Source organism: Garra rufa, chromosome 20, assembly GCF_049309525.1.
Source record: "Garra rufa chromosome 20, GarRuf1.0, whole genome shotgun sequence".
Lineage (NCBI taxonomy): Eukaryota > Metazoa > Chordata > Actinopteri > Cypriniformes > Cyprinidae > Garra > Garra rufa.
The window spans coordinates 2472629-2500031 of NC_133380.1; positions in this window are offsets into that span (position 1 = coordinate 2472629).

Genomic DNA, 27403 nt, shown 5'->3' on the forward strand with positions numbered 1-27403 from the left:
TCTCATAGAGTTTGTGTTGGGGGACTCCCATTGGTTTATATGCAATTCACCAAAGACTCATGTAAGTCTTTTATTATAGCTTGTCAGAAATTAAACAAATTTGAGATCTGAGAAATAATGAACTTCTGTTGGGTTAAAAATATATAGATATATATTCCTCTTCTTGTGTTGAAAGCAATTTGACTCCCGTTGGTTTCTGTGCAATTCTCCAAAGAGTCGTGTAAAAACATAAATCTTCTATTCTAGCTTGTCAGAAACTACAAAATATAAAATATGAGAAATTATAAACTTCTGTAGTGTTTGAAAAAACAAAAAACACCTTGTGTTAGGGGTCAGTTTGACTCACATATTTTAATGTTCATAAATAGCTGCACAGACTCCAAATGAAAAAATTTCTTTGACGTTTGTTTGTTATGACTAATTGTGACTAATTTTACACCGATTTTCCTTCTTGTTTTAAGCTAAATCTAACAATATTTGGATACATTATTCGGAAAACAAGACATAATATCTTGTTAATAATATCTAAATCATTTTCTCAAGTAAATGCATCTTGATTCAGGAATGTTTAGACAAAAATACTGAGAAAATAGTCTTCATTTATGAATCAGTCATAGTCACTTGAATTTACCTTTTGTAAAGACATCTATGTGTCAAAACTTAGGGTCACAATTATGACCCTGAATGTGAAAAGATCACAACATTTCAAGAGGATATTAATAGTTAAACCACTGTTTTACGCAGTTTTTGTTATTTGTTACGTTTTACTTCTTTATTTATGAACACAATCATAGTCACTCAAAAGTGCCTTTCCAAAACACATCTATGTGTGAAAACTTAGGGTCACATTCATGAACCTAAAAGAGAAAAAGTCACAAAATTTCAACATTAAATTAATAGTTAAACCAGTGTTTTAAGCAGTTTGTATTATTTGTTATATTTGATGTGTTTATTTATGAACACAATCATAGTCACTTAAATTTGCCTTTCCAAAACACATCAATGTGTCAAAACTTAGGGTCACATTCATGAACCTAAAAGAGAAAAAGTCACAAAATTTCAAGAAGAAATAAATAGCTTAACCAGCTTTTTAAGCTGTTTATTTTATTAGTTACATTTAATTTTTTTTATAAACACATTAGTCTCCCAAATTTGCCTTTCCACATTTATTTGTGAAAACTTAGGGTTACATTCACAAACCTAAAATGAGAAAAAAGCCACAAAATTTCAAGACGAAATGAATAGTTTAGCCAGAGTTTTGTTTTATGTTATGTTTTATTTATTTATTGTTTATGAAGACAAGCGAAGTCTAACAAATTGCCTTTCTAAACACATCTGTTTCAAAACCCATGAGAAAATATGAATGAGAAAAGATCACAAAATTTCAAGAGGAAATTAGTAGTTAAACCAGTGTTTTAAGCAGTTTGTGTTATTTGTTATATTTTATGTATTTATTTATGAACACAATCATAGTCACTCAAAAGTGCCTTTTCAAAACACATCTGTGTGTCAAAACTTAGGGTCACATTCATCACCCTAAAAGAGAAAAAGTCACAAAATTTCAAGAAGAAATTAATAGTTAAACCAGCATTTTAAGCAGCTTGTTTTATTTGTTACATTTTATTTTTTTGTTAATGACCACAAGCATAGTCTCCCAAATTTGCCTTTCCAAAACACATTTGTGTGTCAAAACTTAGGGTCACATTCATGACTCTAAATGAGAAAAAGCCACAAAATTTAAACAAGAATGAAAGAGTTTAACCAGCATTTCAAGCAGTTTGTTTCGTTTGTTACATTTGATGTATTTTTCTATGAATACAATCATATTCACTCAAATTTGCCTTTTTAAAAGACATCTATGTGTCAAAACTTAGGGTCACATTCATCACCCTAAATGAGGAAAGGTTACAAAATTTCATAAAAAAATTATTAGTTTAACTAGTGTTTTAAGCTGTTTGTGTTATTTGTTATGCTTTACTTCTGTATTTATGAACACAATCATAGACACTCAAATTTGCCTTTCCAAAACACATTTGTGTGTCAAAATTTAGGGTCACATTCATGACCCTAAATGAGAAAATGTCACAAAATTTCAAGAAGAAATTAATAGTTAAAGCAGTGTTTTAAGCAGTTTGTGTTTTTTGTTAAATGTTATGTATTTATTTATGAACACAATCATAGCCTCTCAAATATGCCTTTCCAAACACATTTATTTGTGAAAACTTAGGGTTACATTTACAACCCTAAAATGAGAAAAAGCTGGAAAATTTGAAGACGAAATGAATAGTTTAACCAGAGATTTGTTTTATGTTACATTTTATTTATTTATTTTTTGTTTATGCACACAATCATAGTCTTCCAAATTTGCCTTACTAAACACATTTATGTGTCGAAACTTAGGGTTACATTCATGACCCTAAATGAGAAAACGTCCCAAATCTTCAAGAAGAAATAAGTAGTTTAACCACTGTTTCAATCAGTTTAAAAAATCGCAGGTCAAACTGACCTGCACCAAAATAAAAGTGAACATCGTCACCCACACAGCAGAACACTGACTTCATCTAGAGGTATATGTCATATATAAACACACAAGGGGTGTAATATAACTATTTGGTTCTGCTGTAATCCTCGTTCTGTCTCTCTCTCCGCTCAGGGATCCAGCTTGCGTGCAGGAGGGAGATTACAGTGGGATCTGTGTTGTGGTCTGTTGAACAGCCTGACCCTTCAAGCACTTCGGATTAGCTCCAGTTACCATTAATGGAAAGTAGAGCAGTCGACCGGCCCGCAGTGAGTAACTGGCCCTTTCTCTAACCTCCCTAATGCACTTTCCAAAACCTAGTGAGCTGCCTTCCTAGACAGCACTTTAAAGCATTAAAGTCTTGTATTTTACGCTTTATGGTGGCGAAAATACCATACTGGGAAAAAAAATCTAATGCAAGATTTCCTTACAAATAGTTTGCACTGATAAATTACTAGTAAATTTTACAACACTGAAAAAAAATGCTTTTCTTACTTAGATTTTTAGTTTTGTTTCCAGACAAAATATCTAAAAATTCAAAATAATATGCCAATGGGGTAAGCAAAAAAATCTTATTTTGCTTAGCCCATTGGCAGATTATTTAGCTTGTTTCAAGCAAAAACGCACTCAATTTTAACTTTTTTCTGAAAACAAGAAAATTTTTACTCATCTAGAAAAGCCTTGATTTAAGAATTTTTAGATATTTTGGCTGGAAACAAGACAAAAAAAATCTAAATAAGAAAAGCATTTTTTGCTGTGAAATAATTACAAAATTATGTTTGATTTACAAAATTCAAAAACAAATTTTATTGCAGGGCATATTGTTACACAAAGCTTGCTCTCTAAAAAACAAAAATATTTGCTAAAATATTGCATTAAGCAACGAAAATGATTATTTTTTTTTGTACATTTTTTTATCTAATTTAAAAATCATTGTTATTAAAGCATTACATTGTTAAAATCAAACCTAATACTGCACAAATGCATGATACTGGAAAAAAATCGAATGCAGGATTTCCTTACAAATAGTTTGCACTGATAAATTACTAGTAAAATTTACAACACTGCAAAAAAATGCTTTTCTTACTTAGATTTTGTCTTGTTTCCAGCCAAAATATTAAAAAATATATAAATCAAGAAGGATTTTCTAGACAAGTAAAAATTATTTTCTTGTTTTCAGAAATTAAGTCAAAATTAAGTGAGTTTTTGCTTAGAACAAGCTAAATAATCTGCAAATGGGCTAAGCAAAAAAAAAAAATCTTATTACAAACAGAAAACAAGATTATTTTTCTTACCCCATTGGCAGATTATTTAGCTTGTTTCAATCAAAAACGCACTCAATTTTAACTTTTTTCTGAAAACAAGACAATTTTTACTCATCTAGAAAATCCTTGATTTAAGAATTTAAGAAGACAAAAAAAAACTAAGTAAGAAAAGCATTTTTTTGCTGTGAAATAATTACAAAATTATGTTTTATTTACAAAATTCAAAAACAAATTTTATTGCAGTGCATACTGTTACACAAAGCTTTTTTTAAAAGAAATATTGCATTTAGCAACAAAAATTATTTTTTTTTTAAATACATTTTTCTAATCTAATCTAATTTAAAGCATTACATTGTTAAAATCAAACCTGTGACACACTAATCGCTCACATATTGCACAAATGCATGAAATCAAGCTTGCAATCTAGAAGTCTTTGCATTCATGTAGTGTGTGTTTTGGACCTTCGAAGGCATTTGTTTATGTATGTTGGCAGCTTATGTGTTTTTAAACAGCTTGAATGTGTGTTTGAGTGTGAACGGCTAAAAGTGCTACAAAAGTCAGACTAAAGGTCAAATCCTCTCTGCTTTGTGTGAAAAGTGGAAGGCTGTCAAAAACAACCTTTTACACAGTCAGGAGTGACAGAGGCCTGACAGGGGGAACGTGTGTGTGTGTGTGTGTGTGTGTGTGTGTGTGTGTGTGTGTGTGTGTGTGTGGATTGAACACATTTTGTGGTTTAAAGCTTAGGGGGATTTAAGGAAAGTGTGTTTTCAGGAAATTGTACGTTTATGGTTCCCCCTCCCTCTTGCTGTAGGTATTTGAGTTGGATTGGGGTTGTGAGCTGATGTTGGGCCAGACATCTGCCGCTCCTGCCCAAAGACACACTTCATCACATTCTCAGAGCTTCTGTTGTCTGCTTCAACTGCACAAACTTATAGCATCACTCTTGTAGAATTGTAGATTCAAGTTATTTTAATACATGAAAATGAAACAATTTGCGACCCTGGACCACAAAACCAGTCATAAGGGTCAATTTATGCATAAATAAATAAGCTTTCCATTGATGTATGGTTTGTTAGAATAGGATAATATTTGGCTGATAGACAACTATTTGAAAAATCTGAAATCTGAGGGTGCAAAAAAATCTAAATATTGAGAAAATCACCTTTAAAGTTGTCCAAATGAAGTTCTTAGCAATGCACATTACTATTTAACAATTAGGTTTCAATATATTTATGGTAGGAAATGTACTAAATGTTTTCATGCAACATGATCTTTGCTTAATATCCTAATGATTTTTGGTATAAAAGAAAAATGGATAATTTTGGCTATTGCTACAAATATACCTTTGCTACTTAAGACTGGTTTTGTGGTCCAGAGTCACATTTAGTCTTTAGCTTTTGTGTATTTAAACTGTTGCACACATGCATTTCAAGTTAAAGGTAATGTTTATGTTAAAACATTAAAATTTCATTAATTTTTTTTTTTTTTAATTTGTTAACAAATTGCAATTTGTTAAATTGCAATCATTATTTGTTATTTTATTTGCATAATAAATGCATTTGATATATAGACCTATATACAAAATATATGCATTCTCATTGAAATAATATACACATATGCATAATATATGAGAGAAATCTGAGAAATGAGTTTGCAAACAAAATAATGGTGTTTAAATGTTGATTAATTATATTAATTATGTCCATTTCAAAATTAAAATAATAAATGCATTTAATATATAGGCCTATATACATAATATATGTATTACAATTATCTAAAATAATGAGTGAAATACAAGAAATAATCCTAGTGACCTAAAAAAAACTTCCTAGTGAATAAAGTTGCTTTTCGGTATTAAATAAAAATGGATCATTTTGACCCATGCAATGTATTTTTGGCTACCTTTTCTACTTAATTTCATTGTAAACTCAATTATGAGATATAAACTCAGAATTGCAAGATATAAACTCAGAATTGCAAGATATAAATCTCTGAATTCCAATGTAAACTCAGAATTGCAATAAATAAACTCAGAATTATGATGTAAACTCCAAATTATAAAAAAATAAACTCAGAATTGTGTCTTAAACTCAGAATTGCAAGATATGAACTCTGAATTGCGACGTAAACTCAGAATTGCGATAAATAAATTAAGAATTATGGTATAAACTCTGAATTGTGAGATATGAACTCTGAACTTTGAGATATAAACTCTGAATCAGATGTAAACTCAGAATTGCAAGCCATAAACTGTGAACTGCGACGTAAACTCAGAACTGCGATAAATAAACTCAGAATTATGATGTAAGCTCAGAATTGTGATGTAAACTCCTAATTATACTAAATAAAGTCAGAATTGCAAGATATAAACTCTGAATTGCAACGTAAACTCAGAATTATGAGATATAAACTCAGAATTTGTCGTAAACTCAGAATTGCAAAATATAAACTCTGAATTGCAACGTAAACTTAGAATTGTCGTAAATTCAAAATTATGAGATATAAACTCAGAATTGTGATGTAAACTCCAAATTATAAGAAATAAACTCAGAATTGCAAGATATGAACTCTGAATTGCGATAAATAAACTCAGAATTATGGTATAAACTCTGAATTGTGAGATATAAACTCAGAATTGGATGTAAACTCAGAATTGCAGGACATAAACTGTGAACTGCGACGTAAACTCAGAACTGTGATAAATAAACTCAGAATTATGAGATATAAACTCAGAATTTTTATGTAAACTCCGAATTATAAGATATCAATTCTGAATTGCAACGTAAACTCAGAATTTGCGATACACTCAGAATTGTGATGCAAGCTCAAAATTGCGAGATATAAACTCAGAATTGTCATAAACTCAGAATTGCAAGATGTAAATTCTGAATTGCAACGTAAACTCAGAATTATGAGATATAAACTCAGAATTTGTCGTAAACTCAGAATTGCAAAATGTAAACTCTGAATTGCAGCGTAAACTCAGAATTGTCGTAAACTCAGAATTGAGATATAAACTCTGAATATTGCGATGCAAACTCAAAATTGCGAGACATAAACTCTGAATTGTGTCGTAAACTCAGAATTGAGATATAAACTCTGAATATTGCGATGCAAACTCAAAATTGCGAGACATAAACTCTGAATTGCAACGTAAACTCAGAATTATGAGATATAAACACAGAATTTGTCGTAAACTCAGAATTGAGATATAAACTCTGAATATTGCGATGCAAACTCAAAATTGCGAGACATAAACTCTGAATTGTGTCGTAAACTCAGAATTGAGATATAAACTCTGAATATTGCGATGCAAACTCAAAATTGCGAGACATAAACTCTGAATTGCAACGTAAACTCAGAATTATGAGATATAAACACAGAATTTGTCGTAAACTCAGAATTGAGATATAAACTCTGAATATTGCGATGCAAACTCAAAATTGCGAGACATAAACTCTGAATTGTGTCGTAAACTCAGAATTGCAATATAAACTATATGCATAATATATGCATTAAAATTATGTTAAATAATGAGCTGCTTCTGAAATGACTTTCAGCTGAGGTCACTGAGCTCTCTCATTTTTTAAACCCTTCATACTCGCATAACATTATAGCTAGTCTTTAGAAGTTGACAAAACTAACTGTATATATGCATTTAATCAGTGAAATGAAGATACATATTGTGTTAACGTGGTGGTAAGATGGTAGTTTAATAGTGTTAGAGGTGAAGGTAAAATCAGGACAGCACGGAGCAGATGCGTGATTGTTTGTTTGCGGTTGCGTGTGTTTAGAGTCGCACAAACTCGTGTTTGGGTTCACATCTGTGTTCACATCTGTGTGCGTGTGCAAGTTATCCTGCATTTCTGTTTGTGTTCAGCTCGGGTTGTTTATGCGGCTGAGAGATGAGAGCCGAGCCTCATCTAAATTTGACCCAAATCGTTCCCGGCGCATGCGCAGTCACAGAATCTCGCATCGTTGATGTGGAGCACCGATACTCTCGGACGGCCCGAGAGCGGATACGGTTTCATCGGGCATCACGGGAGTCTCTTTCTGCTTCGACTGATTCAATTAAACACTGTAAATAATTGAAGCGATGGTGAAACAGAAGTACGGCCTCATGGGATGCGCATGACATCATTGGTTAAAGCAAGGGGAAATGGATACGGCTGTGAGCGGAGACTGAAGCTCCTGTGTTTGTGTTCAGTCATTGAAGTCCTCTCCTTTGAAAACACACTACATCCCACGTTTGATTGCTTGAGGCGGCCTGTGAACGGATTTAAACGTGATGATAAAATGTCAAGAAAAAAAGAAAGAAAACTAATCTTGGTCTGAGCTCAGAACCGATAATTAAGAATTTGAGAATTATATTAGAATCAGATTTTAAAATTAAAATTCAGAATTGCGATGTAAACTCAGAATTGCGAGATAAATTTAAAATTGCGAGATAAAACCTCAGAATAGCAATATATAAACTCAAGAGTTGGGATATAAACTTAAAATTGCGAGATAAAAACTTAGAATTACGAAATATAAACTCAGAATTACGAGATATAATATCAGAATTGCAAGAAATAAACTCAGAATTACAAGATATAAACTCAGAATTATGAGACATAAACTCAGAATTGCAAGATAAAAACTCAGGATTGGGAGATATAAACTCAGAATTATGAAATATAAACTGAGAATTACAAGATATAAACTCAGAATTACAAGATATAAACTCAGGATTGGGAGATATAAACTCAGGATTGGGAGATATAAACTCAGAATTGCAAAATATAAACTCAGAATTATGAAATATAAACTCAGAATTACAAGATATAAACTCAGAATTACAAGATATAAACTCAGAATTATGAGATATAAACTCAGAATTGCAAAATATAAACTCAGAATTATGAAATATAAACTCAGAATTACAAGATATAAACTCAGAATTACAAGATATAAACTCAGGATTGGGAGATATAAACTCAGAATTATGAAATATAAACTCAGAATTACAAGATATAAACTCAGAATTACAAGATATAAACTCAGGATTGGGAGATATAAACTCAGAATTATGAAATATAAACTCAGAATTACAAGATATAAACTCAGAATTACAAGATATAAACTCAGGATTTGGAGATATAAACTCAGAATTTGAGATATAAACTCAGAATTATGAGATATAAACTCAGAATTGCAAGATATAAACTCAGAATTATAAGATATAAACTCAGAATTATGAGATATAAACTCAGAATTATGAGATATAAACTCAGAATTGCAAGATATAAACTCAGAATTACGAGATATAAACTCAGAATTGCAAGATATAAACTCAGAATTATGAGATATAAACTCAGAATTATGAGATATAAACTCAGAATTGTGAGATATAAACTCAGAATTATGAGATATAAACTCAGAATTGCAAGATATAAACTCAGAATTACAAGATATAAACTCAGGATTGGGAGATATAAACTCAGAATTATGAAATATAAACTCAGAATTGCAAGATATAAACTCAGAATTACAAGATATAAACTCAGGATTGGGAGATATAAACTCAGAATTATGAAATATAAACTCAGAATTACAAGATATAAACTCAGAATTACAAGATATAAACTCAGAATTACAAGATATAAACTCAGGATTGGGAGATATAAACTCAGAATTATGAAATATAAACTCAGAATTACAAGATATAAACTCAGAATTACAAGATATAAACTCAGGATTGGGAGATATAAACTCAGAATTTGAGATATAAACTCAGAATTATGATATAAACTCAGAATTATGAAATATAAACTCAGAATTACAAGATATAAACTCAGAATTACAAGATATAAACTCAGGATTGGGAGATATAAACTCAGAATTATGAAATATAAACTCAGAATTACAAGATATAAACTCAGAATTACAAGATATAAACTCAGGATTTGGAGATATAAACTCAGAATTTGAGATATAAACTCAGAATTATGAGATATAAACTCAGAATTGCAAGATATAAACTCAGAATTATAAGATATAAACTCAGAATTATGAGATATAAACTCAGAATTATGAGATATAAACTCAGAATTGCAAGATATAAACTCAGAATTACGAGATATAAACTCAGAATTGCAAGATATAAACTCAGAATTATGAGATATAAACTCAGAATTATGAGATATAAACTCAGAATTGTGAGATATAAACTCAGAATTATGAGATATAAACTCAGAATTGCAAGATATAAACTCAGAATTACAAGATATAAACTCAGGATTGGGAGATATAAACTCAGAATTATGAAATATAAACTCAGAATTGCAAGATATAAACTCAGAATTACAAGATATAAACTCAGGATTGGGAGATATAAACTCAGAATTATGAAATATAAACTCAGAATTACAAGATATAAACTCAGAATTACAAGATATAAACTCAGAATTACAAGATATAAACTCAGGATTGGGAGATATAAACTCAGAATTATGAAATATAAACTCAGAATTACAAGATATAAACTCAGAATTACAAGATATAAACTCAGGATTGGGAGATATAAACTCAGAATTGCAAGATATAAACTCAGAATTATGAGATATAAACTCAGAATTATGAGATATAAACTCAGAATTATGAGATATAAACTCAGAATTGCAAGATATAAACTCAGAATTATGAGATATATACTTGGAATTGCAAGATAAAAACTCAGACTTATGAGATATAAACTCAGAATTTGAGATATATACTTGGAATTGCAAGATATAAACTCAGACTTATGAGATATAAACTCAGAATTTGAGATATATACTTGGAATTGCAAGATATAAACTCATAATTATGAGATATAAACTCAGAATTGCAAGATATAAACTCAGAATTAAAAGATGCAAGAAATGCAAGAAAGTCAGACTTGTGAGTTTATATCTCGCATTTCAGATTTTTTTTCCTCAGAATTAAACAAAGAAAGTCCACATTATGAGATAAAAAGTCGTAATAGCTTATTTATGTTTTTATTCTGTGGCAAAATCAGGCTTCAGTAGAAATGGGACAATTTTTGTTGCAAACAGTTTCACTGCAGATGAAGGACGCAGCAGCTTCAACACATTCGGTGAAGGTTGCGACGCTCATGACTTCCAAACACCTCCGATCATGTGATGCTCCGCTGACAGTGGCTGGACCCCGTTCACGCCTCAGAAACCACTCGGGTTTCCTTCATCTTCTGTCTGACCTCATTTTCTTCCAGATGACTTTGTGTTATCCTTTATTTTTCCTTCTCTCTTGTTCACATGATCTCAATAAAGCGGGTCAGAGGTCAGAGACGGCATTCCAGAGAATCACATTCAGCTCTCGGATCAGCGTTACTGCAACTACTCATTAAAGGTGGAAATATTTTTATAATTATATATATTAATATTTATAAAGATAAAAAATATTTTTATTTTATATGAAATGTTATGTAGACATAAATATGTGTGTGTAGTTATATATCAAACAATGCATCATATAATACTACTCTTTTAAGGTGGAAATATTTTTATAAATAATATTAATAACTAATTAGTAACTAAGAATTACACAAGATTAAGTCTGGATTCAGAATATCCAAGAAGAGATGATACCAACCCCTCAGAGGACCGCTGAAGATGCCAGCCTTGAAACAACATACAGCACTACACAAATTTTCTACAAGTTTGATTGCAACGCATAATCACTACACCATTATTATTTTTAATATTTATATCATATGTACATCGACTTAACATACAGTAATCACCACTAACTGTCACGGTTCACACATCCGCTGTGTTCTCAGGTCCCGTGATGTGTGTGTGTGACTGTGGTGTACGTCATGCTCATCAGCGCAGCTGCCGATCGTTACACTCACCAGGTGCCACTCATTTACGGTCTCTACATAAACTCACTCATTCCTCTGTTTCCCCGTCAGATGATTCTTCTAGTTCTCTGTCACTGTGCTGTTCGTGTTCCCTGGAGTTCGTGTTCGTGGAGTTCGTGTCAGTCTGGATGTGTATGTGATCGTCTTCGTGGGATTATTGTGACCGTGTCTCGTTTGTGTGTTTCACCGTCACCTGGATCTTCACCTTACATCACCAGCACCATCTTGCCCCTGCCTCACCCAACCGAGAGACTTTCACTCATTCTGTTTGTATCATCATCATCATCTCTACAATAAACTGGTTTACACTGCTTTTGCTTCCCTTTGCTTATTCACCCGTTACAGAATCATCTGACCACAATGGAAGCAGCAGGCACACCTCAACCCACTGCGGAGGAATTCATGCAGGCATGTGTCTCTCGGTTGGATGGTCAAGCTCAGGCTATTGGAGCTCTTGTGGGGCAGGTGTCCGAGCTCAACCAACGGATGCAACAACTTCGACTTCCCGCTGCGCCACCCACACCGCCCGCCCCGCTCGTTCTTCCTACACCATCTGGCGCAGCCCCACAGTACGAGCCCCGCCTTCCCACCCCGGAGATCTACACTGGTGAGCCGAACTTCTGCCGAGCTTTCCTCGCTAGGTGTTCGATGCATTTCGCATTACAACCGCGTACGTTCACTAGCGAGGAGAGCAAGGTGGCGTTCGTGCTCACCTTACTGTCTGGGAGGGCGGCACTGTGGGGAACGGCGGTGTGGGAAAATCAGGATCCTTGTTGTTCCTCGTTCACGACACTCGCCGACGAGATGAAGAGGGTGTTTGACCGCGCGGTCACCGGGAGAGAGGCCGCGCGGGTCTTGGCGGATCTCAAGCAGGGGGAGAGATCCGTCTCGGATTACTCCATCGACTTCCGCACCCTCGCGGCGGAGTGTCAGTGGAACGAGGAGGCGCAGTGGGACATGTTCCTGCATGGGTTGGCTGACCGCGTCCAGAAGGAGATTTATGCCCTGGAACTACCCGCCACCCTGGACGGCCTCATCAGTCTGGCCATGCGGGTAGACTCTCGACTCTCCCGGGCCGAGCGGCGGTGGTTACCCGCTCGGCTCCCCCCTGTGGAGAGAGGACCACCTCGAGCCAGCGGCGAGGGCGCGGTCGGTCACGTCTACGATCCCGAGCCCATGCAGGTCGGTAGAGCTCGGCTTACCCGGGAGGAGAAGGAGAGGCGGAGATCCCAGGGCCTCTGTCTTTACTGCGGGGCCGCCGGACATTTTGCTTTTTCATGCCCAGTAAAAGGCCCAGCCCGGCAGTAAGGTCGAGGCTACTGTCGGGTGGGATCTCCGCTGCTAAGACCTCATCCAGTGCTACCTCCACGCTCCTTCCGGTTAGGTTAAGATGGTCCAACCGTTCTCTTCACTGTTCTGCACTGTTGGATTCGGGAGCTGAGGGTAATTTTATGGACATTACTTTTGCACGTCACCATCAAGTTCCCCTCCTCCCCCTCACTGACATTATTGCCGTCCACGCACTCAACGGACAGTCCCTTCCTGACATCACCCTCATCACTGATTCCATAACTCTCACTGTGTCTGGCAACCACAGTGAGAGTATTCCATTTTACATTTTGGACTCCCCCCATGCACCCATTGTCTTAGGACACCCCTGGTTCACCAAGCATAATCCCCGTATCGATTGGCAGCTTAAATCTGTGTCTGAGTGGAGCATTAAGTGTTATGAATCTTGTCTTGTGTCTGCTTGTCCGTCTGTTTCTAGCTCTGTGTTTCAGGAGAAGGCAGCGGATCTGTGTAACGTGCCCGCGGAGTACCTCGACCTGAAGGAAGTGTTCAGTAAGTCTCGGGCTGCTTCTCTCCCTCCTCATCGTCCCTATGACTGTGCTATAGAGTTACTGCCAGGTACGTCTCCGCCTAAGGGCAAACTTTATTCACTCTCAGTTCCTGAGAGAGAGGCTATGGAGAAATATATTTCTGATTCTCTAGCAGCGGGGTTCATTCGCCCCTCCTCTTCACCAGCGGGGGCGGGGTTCTTTTTTGTGGGGAAGAAAGACGGATCTCTGCGGCCTTGTATTGATTACCGAGGGCTGAACAATATTACGGTAAAGAATACTTATCCTTTGCCGTTAATATCTTCAGCCTTTGAGAGGTTGCAGGGAGCGTCGGTCTTTACAAAATTGGATTTAAGGAATGCTTATCATTTGGTCCGCATCAGGAGGGGTGATGAATGGAAGACCGCCTTCAACACCCCCAGGGGGCACTTTGAATACTTGGTCATGCCCTTCGGCTTGTCCAACTCCCCAGGGGTCTTTCAGGCACTCGTGAATGACGTGTTGCGAGATATGGTAGATCAGTTCATATATGTCTATCTGGACGACATATTGATTTTTTCTTCTTCTCTCCAGGAACATGTGCAACACGTCAGACGAGTGCTTCAGAGGCTGCTAGAGAATGGGCTTTTTGTCAAGGCGGAGAAATGCGATTTTCATGCACAGTCTGTTCCTTTCTTAGGGTACATCGTGTCGTCTGAGGGTATGCGCATGGATCCCGAGAAGGTTAAGGCTGTGGTGGATTGGCCAAGCCCAGATTCCCGTAAGGCCCTACAGAGGTTTCTGGGGTTTGCCAATTTCTACCGGCGTTTCATTCGCAACTTCAGCCAACTAGCCGCACCTCTGACTGCCTTGACCTCCCCCAGAACGACGTTCAGGTGGTCAGACGCAGCCGAGGCTGCGTTTGCCAACCTCAAAAGCCGCTTTGTTTCGGCTCCCATCCTGGTAACCCCTGATCCATCACGTCAGTTCGTGGTGGAGGTCGATGCGTCAGAGGTGGGGGTAGGTGCGGTGCTCTCACAGCGCTCACCCGCGGACGACAAGATGCATCCCTGCGCGTTTTTTTTCACATCGCATGTCGCCAGCCGAAACAAATTATGATATTGGTAACAGAGAGTTGTTGGCAGTCAAGCTAGCATTGGAGGAATGGCGCCACTGGTTAGAAGGGTCGGGGGTACCTTTTATCGTTTGGACAGATCATAAGAACCTGGAATATATCAGAACCGCTAAAAGACTGAACTCTAGGCAGGCTCGGTGGGCTCTTTTCTTCGGACGTTTTGATTTTACTCTCTCGTACCGCCCGGGTTCCAAAAATATCAAACCCGATTCTTTGTCACGTATTTTTGACCGCTCCGATCGCCCGTCTACTCCCGAGGGTATTTTTCCTGAGACACTTATTGTCTCTGCCCTCAATTGGGAGGTCGAATCGAAGGTTAAGACAGCCTTACATGGGGTAACGCCTCCGGCCGGTTGCCCACCTAACCGTTTGTTTGTGCCAGACAGTCTACGGTCCGAAGTTATCCAGTGGGGACATTGTTCCAATGTGGCTTGTCATCCAGGGGTAAGTCGCACCTTACATTTGGTTAAACAAAGATTTTGGTGGCCACTTATGGCTCGTGATGTTCGCAGTTTTGTTTTGGCTTGCTCAGTTTGTGCCACTGGTAAGACTTCTAACAGACCCCCAGATGGGCTCCTCCAACCGCTGCCAATCCCTTCGAGACCCTGGTCCCATATCGCACTAGATTTTGTTACCGCCCTCCCACCCTCCCAGGGTAACACGGTAGTTTTGACCGTGGTGGACCGATTCTCGAAGGCGGTTCATTTCATTCCCTTGCCCAAATTACCGTCAGCCAAGGAGACAGCGTTGGCAGTCGTGGACCACGTCTTTCGGTTACATGGCCTCCCGACAGACGTGGTCTCCGACAGAGGACCCCAATTTGTGTCCAAATTTTGGCGAGAGTTTTGTAGACTTCTGGGGGCCACTGTTAGTCTCTCTTCGGGGTTCCATCCTCAAAGCAATGGGCAAACTGAGAGAGCCAACCAAGATTTGGAGAGAGCATTACGATGTATGGTCACCAGAAATCCTTCCTCCTGGAGCCAACAACTTTCTATGGTGGAGTACGCCCACAATTCGTTGCCAGTATCTTCCACGGGCCTATCCCCATTTGAATGTAGCATAGGGTACCAGCCACCTATTTTTCCCAGTCTGGAATCCGAAGTCGCGGTCCCCTCCGCTCACGCCTTCGTCCAGAGGTGCCATCGTACCTGGACTAGAGCCCGAGAGACTCTAGTCCAGGTGGGAGCGCGCACCAAGGCCAAAGCCGATCGCCACCGGTCTAGGCCTCCCGTATACGTCGTCGGTTCTAAAGTGTGGCTTTCTACAAAAAACATTCCTCTCCGATCCGTGTCGAATAAACTGGCTCCCAAATTTATTGGCCCGTTTGCTGTCACCAAAATCATTAGTCCGGTGGCAGTCCGCCTCAATCTCCCTCCAGTGTACAGGAGAATTCATCCCGTGTTTCATGTTTCCAAAATTAAGCCCGTGTTTTTTGCACGCATTAATCCGCCCACCCCGGTTCCCCCACCGCCGCGGCTCGTAGACGGGGAGCCTACCTATTCGGTCAACCGTATTCTGGACTCTAGGCGAAGGGGACGCGGATTTCAGTACTTGGTGGACTGGGAAGGTTACGGTCCGGAGGAGAGAAGTTGGGTGCCTGCCAGAGACATCCTGGATCACTCCCTTATTGATGACTTTAATCAACAGGTACAGATGGCTGGGAACGTCAGGGGACGTTCCTAGGGGAGGGGGTACTGTCACGGTTCACACATCCGCTGTGTTCTCAGGTCCCGTGATGTGTGTGTGTGACTGTGGTGTACGTCATGCTCATCAGCGCAGCTGCCGATCGTTACACTCACCAGGTGCCACTCATTTACGGTCTCTACATAAACTCACTCATTCCTCTGTTTCCCCGTCAGATGATTCTTCTAGTTCTCTGTCACTGTGCTGTTCGTGTTCCCTGGAGTTCGTGTTCGTGGAGTTCGTGTCAGTCTGGATGTGTATGTGATCGTCTTCGTGGGATTATTGTGACCGTGTCTCGTTTGTGTGTTTCACCGTCACCTGGATCTTCACCTTACATCACCAGCACCATCTTGCCCCTGCCTCACCCAACCGAGAGACTTTCACTCATTCTGTTTGTATCATCATCATCATCTCTACAATAAACTGGTTTACACTGCTTTTGCTTCCCTTTGCTTATTCACCCGTTACACTAACAAGCTACTAAATATATTGTAGTAGCCTACATTTTTGTACAGCTGCTTTGCAATGATTTGTATTGTGAAAAGCGCTATACAAATAAACTTAAATTGAAATTGAATTGTGTGTGTGTGTGTGTGTGTGTCACATAATTTTTTATATATAAAATATATCACTCGATATATAACTATTGCACAGTGGTGTTAGCCAGATGCATTAGCTACAACCATAGATATATATAGAATGACAACCATAGATATATATAGAATATATATAATATATAGTCATTCTATATATATCTATGGCTACAACTGTTTACGTTAATGGCGCCAGGCTAAACTTCCGCTTTCAATTCACACGAAGATTGCCGATGTTCGCCGTCAGAAACACGTGAGGAGTTTGACTCTGGAGGTCCGTGAGAGTCTGAAACGATGATTTACTGTCCCACATCACGGAAACACACACACAGGCCTCCTCTGAAGTCATCTTGTGCAAAACAGAGCCTTCGACACTCTCTGAATGAAACCTGATATCAGACTCGAGTCAGACAGAAAGACACATTTATTCTGTCAGGGGTTTATTTTGCTGGATCAACACTGCCCCCTACAGACCGCTGTTCATGTGATGTCTGACTTTGAAAAAACTGGTTTCTCTTTAAATATGAAGAGATCAAACAACAGAGTTCATCTAAATTTGACAAAAAGTTTATTGATGCAATTATAAGTCAGACCTTGAAGTGAGTTGCTGGTTTTGTTTCTTCTGAGGAACATTCATTCACTTGTTTGGCAATGAACCGCACATTTAGGTCTGATTTTTTTAACGTTCATCTGATCTTTCTTTTTGTTTTCAAGATTCTTTGGATTGTTTGACTTCTCAAAAGATAGGAAAATACTTTATTGATTTGTGTTTCCTGCTAGCTAAATTTCTAAATCTGGCTCTAAACCTGTTTTGTCTTAATTCAAAGTTGATCTAAACAAGTACATGGAAACTATCCAAAGTTCTGTTCATCGTAAAGCAGTAAAAAACTGCATCTATATAATAAATGTATTACTTTTCAACATGGTTACTATGGCTAAAATTAACTATGGTTCTGCTACATTAAACATAGTTTAAGCACGGTTTTTGTAGTGGTTATTAAAAATAAATTTACTACACTTTTACTATATTAAACTATGTTTGATTTCTTTCCTTTTTCCCTTTGTTTTGTTTTTACAGCTGTACTGCCTTAGTGGATTGATGTTTTGTTCTGTTTAATAAAAAGAAAAAAGAAATAAAAAACAAAGATTCATGATTCATGTCCGATTCATGACAAAGTTCCGATCTAAATCAAATGATTCGCAAACTCATTCCGAAGTTCCTATCTGAATTAAAAGATTATAAAACCCGCTCGGAAGTTTCGATCTGAATCAAATGATTCTCAAACCGGCTCAGAAGTTTCTATGTAAATCAATTGATTCGCGATTCGCGTCCGAAGCTTCTAAATGAATAAAATGACTCGCAAACCCGTTGGAAGTTTCGATTTGAATTAAATGATTTGCGAAGCCGCTCCGAAGCTCCTGTATAAATTAAATGATTTGCAAACCCGATCTGAATCAAATGATTCACAAACCAGTTACGAATTTCTTTCTAAATAAAATGATTCGTGATCCACGTCTGAAGTTCCTATATGAATTAAATAATTTGCACACCTGCTCTGAAGTTTCGATCTGAATTAAATGATTCGCGATTCCAACCCGAAGCTCCTATATGATTCACAAACCCGCTCTGAAGTTCAGATCTAAATCAAACGATTCACGATCCACGCTCTGAGTTTCCTATATAAATTAAATGATTCGCAAACCCTGCTCAGATTTTGGTCTGAATCAAATGATTCGCGAACCCACTCTGAAGTTCTGATCTAAATTAAATAATTTGCGATTTGAGGTTCCGATGTGAATCAAAAGATTCGCGAACCCGCTCCGAAGTCCCAAATCAAATGATTCGCGATACGCGATCCGATTGGAGAGCTTCGAAACAGTGAATCATTTTGGGATTCGGAGTTTTGAAAAGCTAACAGCTATCATTATACGTGCTTTTTAAAATCGAAAGAAACGATGTCGAAATTCGAAAATGAATGGCTGGTTAGATCTACTTCTTTGCTAGTGAATCGCTTGAACTAACTGATCGTAGTCACGAGTTTGAATCAATAGGAGCGGTTCCAGCGTAAATGACTCCCTCAATTGAATCGGTTCATCTGTTCATCTGCTTTTCGCGTCGTCAACCATGTTTATACAACACTGTCAGGCTTAGCTCGCTAGTTGTATGACATTAACTGAAATAACCTTAAAAAGTATGATGTTTACAAATAAAATATCCATATTTCAACTCCAAAGATAACATCCAACACAAATCTACGAACAGTGAGGTGAGGTAAGCGGTTTACTGCTAACTAGTTACTGACAACACTTATTAATATGACAAGCTGCAGATTAAAATACATATTAGATAGAAACATTGTGCATTATAATGGAGTTTGTTGCTTAGTTCACTATATTTGAAATAGTTTGAGCTGCAGTTCAGTAGGAAATCAGTTGAAAGCATAACATTGAAGTCAATGTTACATTTATCAGTATATGTTTAATAAATATTTAATAAATGATTGTTGTATGTGATTGTATTAGTCTATATAGAGTGATAGTCAATGTAAAAAGAGCACAAAAAAGCATAATGATGTTTTAAACACATTGGCTATCTTATATGTTAAGTTCTCAGGTAACATCAATGGTATGATTTATTTCAGATGTGGCAGAAATGACAACAACAGTGGTTACATACACATATATTGAATTGTTTGATCAAAATTATTGCTAGGGACAATTTATTAGTGGCTGGATATTGTTAGGGACACGCCATCGCTACTGACCTAAATGTGACACCTGCATATAATATAATACATGCATTTTTTGTCTGTTTTTCCCTGCAGGTCATCATTGTTTATCACATCTAGTGAAACACCCCACTGTGATCCGTTACTTCATGAACCCAACTGGACACTTCAGATCCAGACAACCTGTCAGAAGAGAAGGTAAAGCCAAATGTCTCATGTGTATGGATTTATAATCACATTGAGGACACAAAAACGTTTAGCACACTTGATGATGATGATGCTCACTTTCTTTTCCTTAATGATGTTGTTTTCTAATTGTGAAGTGAAACGCCCCATAACACATTATAGACGTCAGGAAGCACTTAAAGCAGGAGCTGATGGAGCGTTTACATCATCCGCACACAACGTCTCATTTAAGCCCCAGTCCCATTAAAGAGTCATGTACGGACCTCCAGGGACGGTTATGAAATATTCATTCATCTGTGCATGAGATTCATGTTATAAGAATGTATCTGTGGTCACCTGACCCGCTCTCTGAGGCATGCTGGGAGAGCTGATGTCACTATGTTTCCTGAAGTGTACGAGTGAATTATTAATGTGTTCTGCTGTCCTACGCTTTGAACATGAGCTGCTGTGATTCGGTCAAGGTCAGAGGTCACTGAGATGCTGTTTGTTTCTTATGATAATGAAAAAAAAATTGGTGTAGAAACAGTTTTCAGTCAGAAATTACTAGTAAGTTTCACAAATCATTTCCAAAAATGCAATATTGAAGAAAAAATATTAAAATAGTATTTTCTTGTAAAACATTGCAATTTGAAAAGTATATACACTACCAGTCAAAAGTTTTTGAACAGTAAGATTTAATGTTTTTAAAGAAATCTCTTCTGCTCACCAAGCCTGCATTTATTTGATCCAAAGTACAGCAAAAAATAAAAAAATATATTTTTACTATTTAAAATAACTGCTTTCTATTTTCAATATATTTTAAAATGTAATTTATTCCTGTGATTTCAAAGCTTAATTTTTAGCATTATTACTCATATGATCTTTCAGAAATCATTCTAATATTGTGATTTGCTGCTCAAATTTTTTTTGTCAGGTTTCTGATGAACAGAAAGTTCAGAAGAACAGCATTTTTCTTAAATAGAAATATTTTGTAACATTATATATGTCTTTATCATCACTTTTGATCAATTTAAAGCATCCTTGCAAAATAAAACTATTCATTTCTATAATTTCCTCCCCCTCTTTTAAATGGTATAGAGTATAATGTTACAAAAGCTTTTTATTTCAGATAAATGCTGATCTTTGGATCTTTCTATTCATTAAACAGTCCGGGAAAAAAATTAATATTGATAATAATAAAATCAGCATATTAGAATGATTTCTACAGCATCTTTATTATCACTTTTGATCGATTTAAAGCATCCTGCCTAAATAAAAATATACTGACTCCAAGCTTTTGAATGGTATAGTGAATAATGTTGCAAAAGCTTTTTATTTCAGATAAATGCTGATCTTTTGGATCTTTCTATTCATCAAAAAAATAAAAAAACTATATATATATATAGTTTTTTTTATTCATACTTTTATTTAACAAATTTGATGCTTTAAATTGATCAAAAGTGAGATGATAAAGACATTTAAAATGTTTTAAAAGATTTCTATACTAGATAAATGCTGTTCTTCTGAACTTTTTCAGCAAAGAAACTTGAAAAAATTCAGCTTTGCTCACAGAAATAAATTACATTGTAAAATATATTCAAATAGAACGCAGTTATTTTAAATAGTAAAAATATTTCACAATATTACAGCTTTTGCTGTATTTTGGATCAAATAAATGCAGGATTGGTGAGCAGAAGAGACTTCTTTAAAAAAAACATTAAAATTAAAATCTTATGCACATCATTAAATCTAATGCAGATATGAATGAGGTTTAAGTGTTTTAGCAGATGATGAAATCACAGCAAACGGCTTTTGAATGGCATGAGGAGATTAAATGCTTAAGATTTTTGGATGATCCTTTCCTTTAAAGTCACATAAAGGCGTCAGGACTCTGGTTTTGGGTCTCTCCGGACACAATGAAGCGTTTGTTTCCATCCTAGACCACCAGCGCCCCTCACCTGTTCAAGAGGAAGAGCAGAGAGCAGATGAACAGATGAAGCAGCCCAGAAAATGTACTTGAGAGCTGATTTTATATTGATTGATAAAATTCCTTTAGAAGAGATTATGAACAGATGTAAATGAGTCTGTGTCTCGTAGTCAGAGTGTATTGTGAAGTTCAATTCTTGTTCAGGTCCAGAAGTTCAGAGGATCTTAGTGAGGTCTGCAGAAGAACGACAAGCTTCATTAATTTTAGAGTCTGGATCTCAGAGCTGCTGTTAATGAGCATGAGGCATTAACCAGACAAACTACACACAGTCTCTACAAAGACCTTCAGCAGATTCAATCAACAAAGGTCAACATTCACAACAACACACTATCTAACCATCTATCTGTCTATCTATCTATATCTCTATCTATATATCATTATCTATCTATCTATCTATTACTATCTATATATCATCTCTGTCTTTATCTATCTATCTGTCTTTATCTATCTATCTATCTATCTATCTATCTATCTATATATATTTATGTATATCTATCTATCTTTTTCGTCTTTCTATCTATCTCTTAAAATTTTGGGATCAGTAAGACTGTTTTTCAAATAAGTCTCTTCTGCTCACCAAGGCTTCATTCATTTGATCAAAAATACAGAAAACAAAACAGTAAAATTGCAAAATGTTATTACAATATAAAATAATGGTTTTTATTTTAATATACATTAAAATTTAATTTATTCCTGTGATTGAAAGCTGAATTTTCATCAGCTGTTACTCCAGTCTTCAGTGTCACATGATCCTTCAGAAATCATTTTAATACCTGATTTATTATTAGAATTATCAATATTTTTGTAACCTGTGATACTTTTTTTCAGGATTCTTTGATAAATAAGTTCAAAAGAACAGCGTTTATTTAACATATAAATCTTTTCTAACTATGTAAATTGATGCTATCGCTTTTTATTTATTTACACATCCTTGGTGAATAAAAGTATTACTAATGTGCTAAAACGTACTGACTCCAAACTTTTAAACAGTAGTGTATATTGTTAGAAAACCTTTCTATTTTAAATAAATGCTGTTCTTTTAAATGCTTTTATTGATCAAGGAATCCTAAAAAACTATCACAGGTTCCAAAAGATATTAAGCAGCACAACTGTTTTCAACATTGATAATAAATCAGTATATTAGAATGATTTCTGAAGGATCATGTGACACTGAAGACTGAAGTAATGATGCTGAAAAATTCAGTTTTGATCACAGGAAATAAATTATATTTTAAGGTATATTAAAATAAAAAAACATTATTTTATATTATAATAACGTTTTGCAATTTTACTGTTTTTTTCTGTGTTTTTAATCAAATGAACATGAACACTCGAATGAACACTTAATGAGCATAAGCGACTTCTTTAAAAAACATTATAAATCTTACTGATTCCAAACTTTTGACCAGTATCTAGAGATGCTGTGTTGGCAAACGTTAAAATGTTGCTGAAAGATTTTAACGTGCAAGCGACACAGTTGTTGTAAAGTAGCAAACACTTTTCACAGGGAAACGCATGGCTCAGATGTAACCACTGCGTGAAGAGACCATCATACTAATCTACATCCTCCAGGCATCCGCAATAATCCACCATGAAATGAACAGCTAAATAATCCTCATTACCAGAATGAGACTCCCAAATTAAATTGACCCTTTCTGCTGCTACAAAGTGAATTCACTCCTAAATCTTTAAATATGCCCACAGGTCAAACTCTAGCTGCTGGAGAATGAAGCTCAGGAGCCGTTCGCAGCACAAGAGCGCCACCTGCAGGCTGACGCTTTAAGATGAGAACTGGTAAAATACTACAGAATGATGCTTTAGTTATTATCGCTGGGACACATTTCGTAATACCCACTGATCCTTACCAAATTTCAGCTTGGCACAGCAGTAAATTTCACAAGCATAATGCACTAAAACTACTAAAACATTGCATGCATTTCTCAAATCAACTCTTTACTGTAGTATACAGTATGTTAGTTCTTAGGCTTTTTCCAAGGTCAAATGCAAGCACTTTTGAGCAGCATTTTAATACCAAGTACTCAATTTAAGCTTGTAGAATTTTAAATGTGAACTTACAAGTATATTTTACTTGGAATTGTTTTGTTATTTTTAGTAAATATCAAAGTCATGATCCCCTTGTTCCCATCATGCACTTGGGCATGAATAATTGCTGTTTTCGAGATGTATTTACACTGTTTTATGGTTGCTTTTGCTGTTAGGTTAAGTGACTTGCTGTTTTGTAACATCTAGAGTGAATTTTCTATTCAAAATGACCCATTCATACTCAAAAACTACACTGTAAAAAGTTTTCACCAGTTTCAACTTAACAAACTTAAGTTTAGCAGCTGCCATAAAGGGATGGTTCGGAGTAGATTTGACTACATTGCTATGCACTCCGAAGTCCATCTAAATGCCCCAGGCAAAGTTTTTTTTTTTACCTTTACTTGCATGTTTAGTGGTGCAATTTACGAGATACATCACATGTACCATGTACGGCTGTAGCAAGCCATTCGACAAGCTCAAATATCTCCGTCAATGTCCGACTAAGGTAAAAAAAAACTTCGGATGGGGCATTTAGATGGGCTTCGGAGTGCATAGCAATGTAGTCAATTTTTTTACGTTTTTAAGTTAAATCAGCTGAAAACTACAAGTTATTTTAACTTCTTACAATAAAAATGAGTTGATATAACTTGTGAGCTTAAATGACTTTAGTTGATTCAACTTAAAATCTTAAGGCAGCTCCTTAACATACGTTTTTAAGTTGAAACTGGTGAAAACTTTTTACAGTGTATTTACTGATTGTTACCATCTCTGTGTTCATTTGGTTAGTAATTACATTGAACCACATGCTGTAATGTCTTTTTTTGTTTTCCAGTGCTATGATGTTTGAGTAAAGTTTACAAACCGTGGCTGAGTGAATTGTACTTGTGGACTGCAGAGTAAACTTAAAATAATTAAGTAGAAATTACTCATCAAACTCTAAATACATTAAATTGACTTATTTCCTTTGCTAATTTTACTTAACTTAGTTAAGTAGATTTTACTCAATTCCATACTTAAATTTTACTTAAATGTGCATGCAAAAACTTGCAAAATAAAAATTCAGTGTAGGAAGTTAATACCACACTGAAAGTGGTTTAATTTATATGTAGGCCAATATATTTGACATTTAATTTACATCAAATCAACGCAATGTTTTGTCGTCAGTTTGATTTGTATATTTGACTTGTTTTTTTGATGTTCTTTCAACATCATTTGCCCACTGGGAAACTTCACAAGCACCTTACAGCTGTGGTACTTATTTATATACATGTGTGACCCTGGACCACAAAACCAGTCATAAGTGTCAAGCTGAAATTGAGATTTATACATCATCTGAATGGTGAATAAATAAGTGTTCCATTGATGTATGGTAAAAAATAGGACAATATTTATGATTCAACTATTTGAAAATCTGGAATCTGAGGGTGCAAAAAAATCTAAATATTGAGAAAATCGCCTTTAAAGCTGTACAGAGTGTTGTGTGAAGTTCTTAGCAATGCATTTTACTAATCAAAAATTACATTTTGATATATTTACAGTAGGAAATTTACAAAAGATCTTCATGGAACATGATCTTTACTTAATAGCCTAATCATTTTTGGCAGAAAAATCTATCATTTCGACCATTTCTACAAATATACTCATGCTACTTATGACTGGTTTTAAGACACAGGACTATTTCCAGATCATAAATTTATGGGTTTAGTTAAAATCAGTCTCAGCCAATGGACTAAAACATACACCATTTCGGTAGTGACATGAAAAATGCGGGAAAGTTTCATGATACAAAGAAAATATAAATATTTTTGAACTTTTTTTAAAAGAATCAAAAAGATACTTTTAAAAACAGCAATGAAATTTTCATAAGTTGTAATTTAGTGGTTAAGGTTCAGGACAACCACCTCAAAATCAAAAGTACCCAATAAATTCTAATATATCTATATTAGGCTTACTAATATTTTAAATATTGTGGGTTTCAATCGAGCTTAATAAACATTCGAATACTTAATGTGATTTTTGGTTGTAGGACAGCAGTTTGCTGGAGGTTTTTGTGGCTAATAAAGAAAAGAATTAATGTAATTTAAAAGATGTAGTCATTTAGTAATTTTTTTTTTTTTGCCAAAGTGGTGATCCACAGCAGCACACATGGATTCTATTGTGCATTGATTAGTGTTGGTAAAAGTAATGCAAGTACTGAGAAATGGGTCCTAAAAAGTTCAAATACATTTTTTTTTTAATTTTCCACAGTCGTATAATATTAAAAGAATAAAAATTACATCAGTTAGAATTTAATATTTAATCATTTTTATGAATGCAAAAATCTGTTTCACATTACTAAATTATATACAATATGACATTCTGTGAATACAAAACTATTAAAAAAAAAAACCTACAGATGATTTCACATTTAAAGTACATCAATTTTCTTATTGTATTAATCTAATATGTATTTTTATAATTGTGGAAATCTACACTACATATTGATTTCACCATATTAAATGTCACATTTACAGTCACTTTTTTTTTTTTTTTTAAGAATCACAATTAAAAAAAAAAGTTACATTTTATAATCTTAAATATTTAGCTGGAGGTTTTTGTGGCCACAAAAGCCCACATAGATTCTGTGGTGCATTGATTAGTTTAGGATAAAGTAATGCAAGGATTGAAAATTAAATTAAAAGTATACGTTCTATATTTTTGCACCACCTATTGATGCAACGAGGAGAAAAAAAAAAACAAAGAAAAAAACCATTTAAAAGGTAGTTTAATTTGTATCGTTAAAAGTGTTTTAAATAAACTTGCAAAACTTAAAAAAACCACACACACAAATAAACCCAAATGCAAGAGTGTGCAGCATCAAACATGAACAATATCCTTTATTTTTTCACCACATGATTAACCAGTGAAAGACTGACATTGTTTTATTAGTCAGGCATATGTGAGGACGCTCCTGCAGCACACGAATGAACAGACGTCTCCCTCTAGTGACCAATGCACGAATTAAAGACATTTTATTACTCCATTAAAACACACAATAGTATATCTAAAACGCTGACATTATATACAAAGACTTAAATACTTAATCACAGTTCAGTGAAGTAAATGAGACCTCTTGGACCCGCCAAACCCCCCTCCGACGGCCTCCGGACACGTCACCTGTTACTACCGTGTCCGAACATCTCCTGCGAGGCGTACGTCATGTAGAGGAAGCCGTCTTCGTCTTTATGGTCCTTGTAGAGCTGAGCCATGGTCAGAGACATGCTGGCGATGCCGGAGTTATTGATCAGCAGGTAGAAAGCTTGGTTGGGCATCAGGGTCATGCGATTCCTGACAAATCAGAGCAGACACGAGGAAAAGCCACAGCGTGAGAAAGCGCTTAAATCCAGCCAGGTGACGATCAGCTGATGTCGAGAGAGCCATGGCAGATTTTCAGGACTGTACTACAAATACTAGTGTGGTATGAGAAACGCAAGAAGTACTTATAACCAGAATTGTAGGCTTTATCATCTACCATTGTACAAGTCAAAATAATCCATCAGTCTTATGCCATGAAGATTGTACA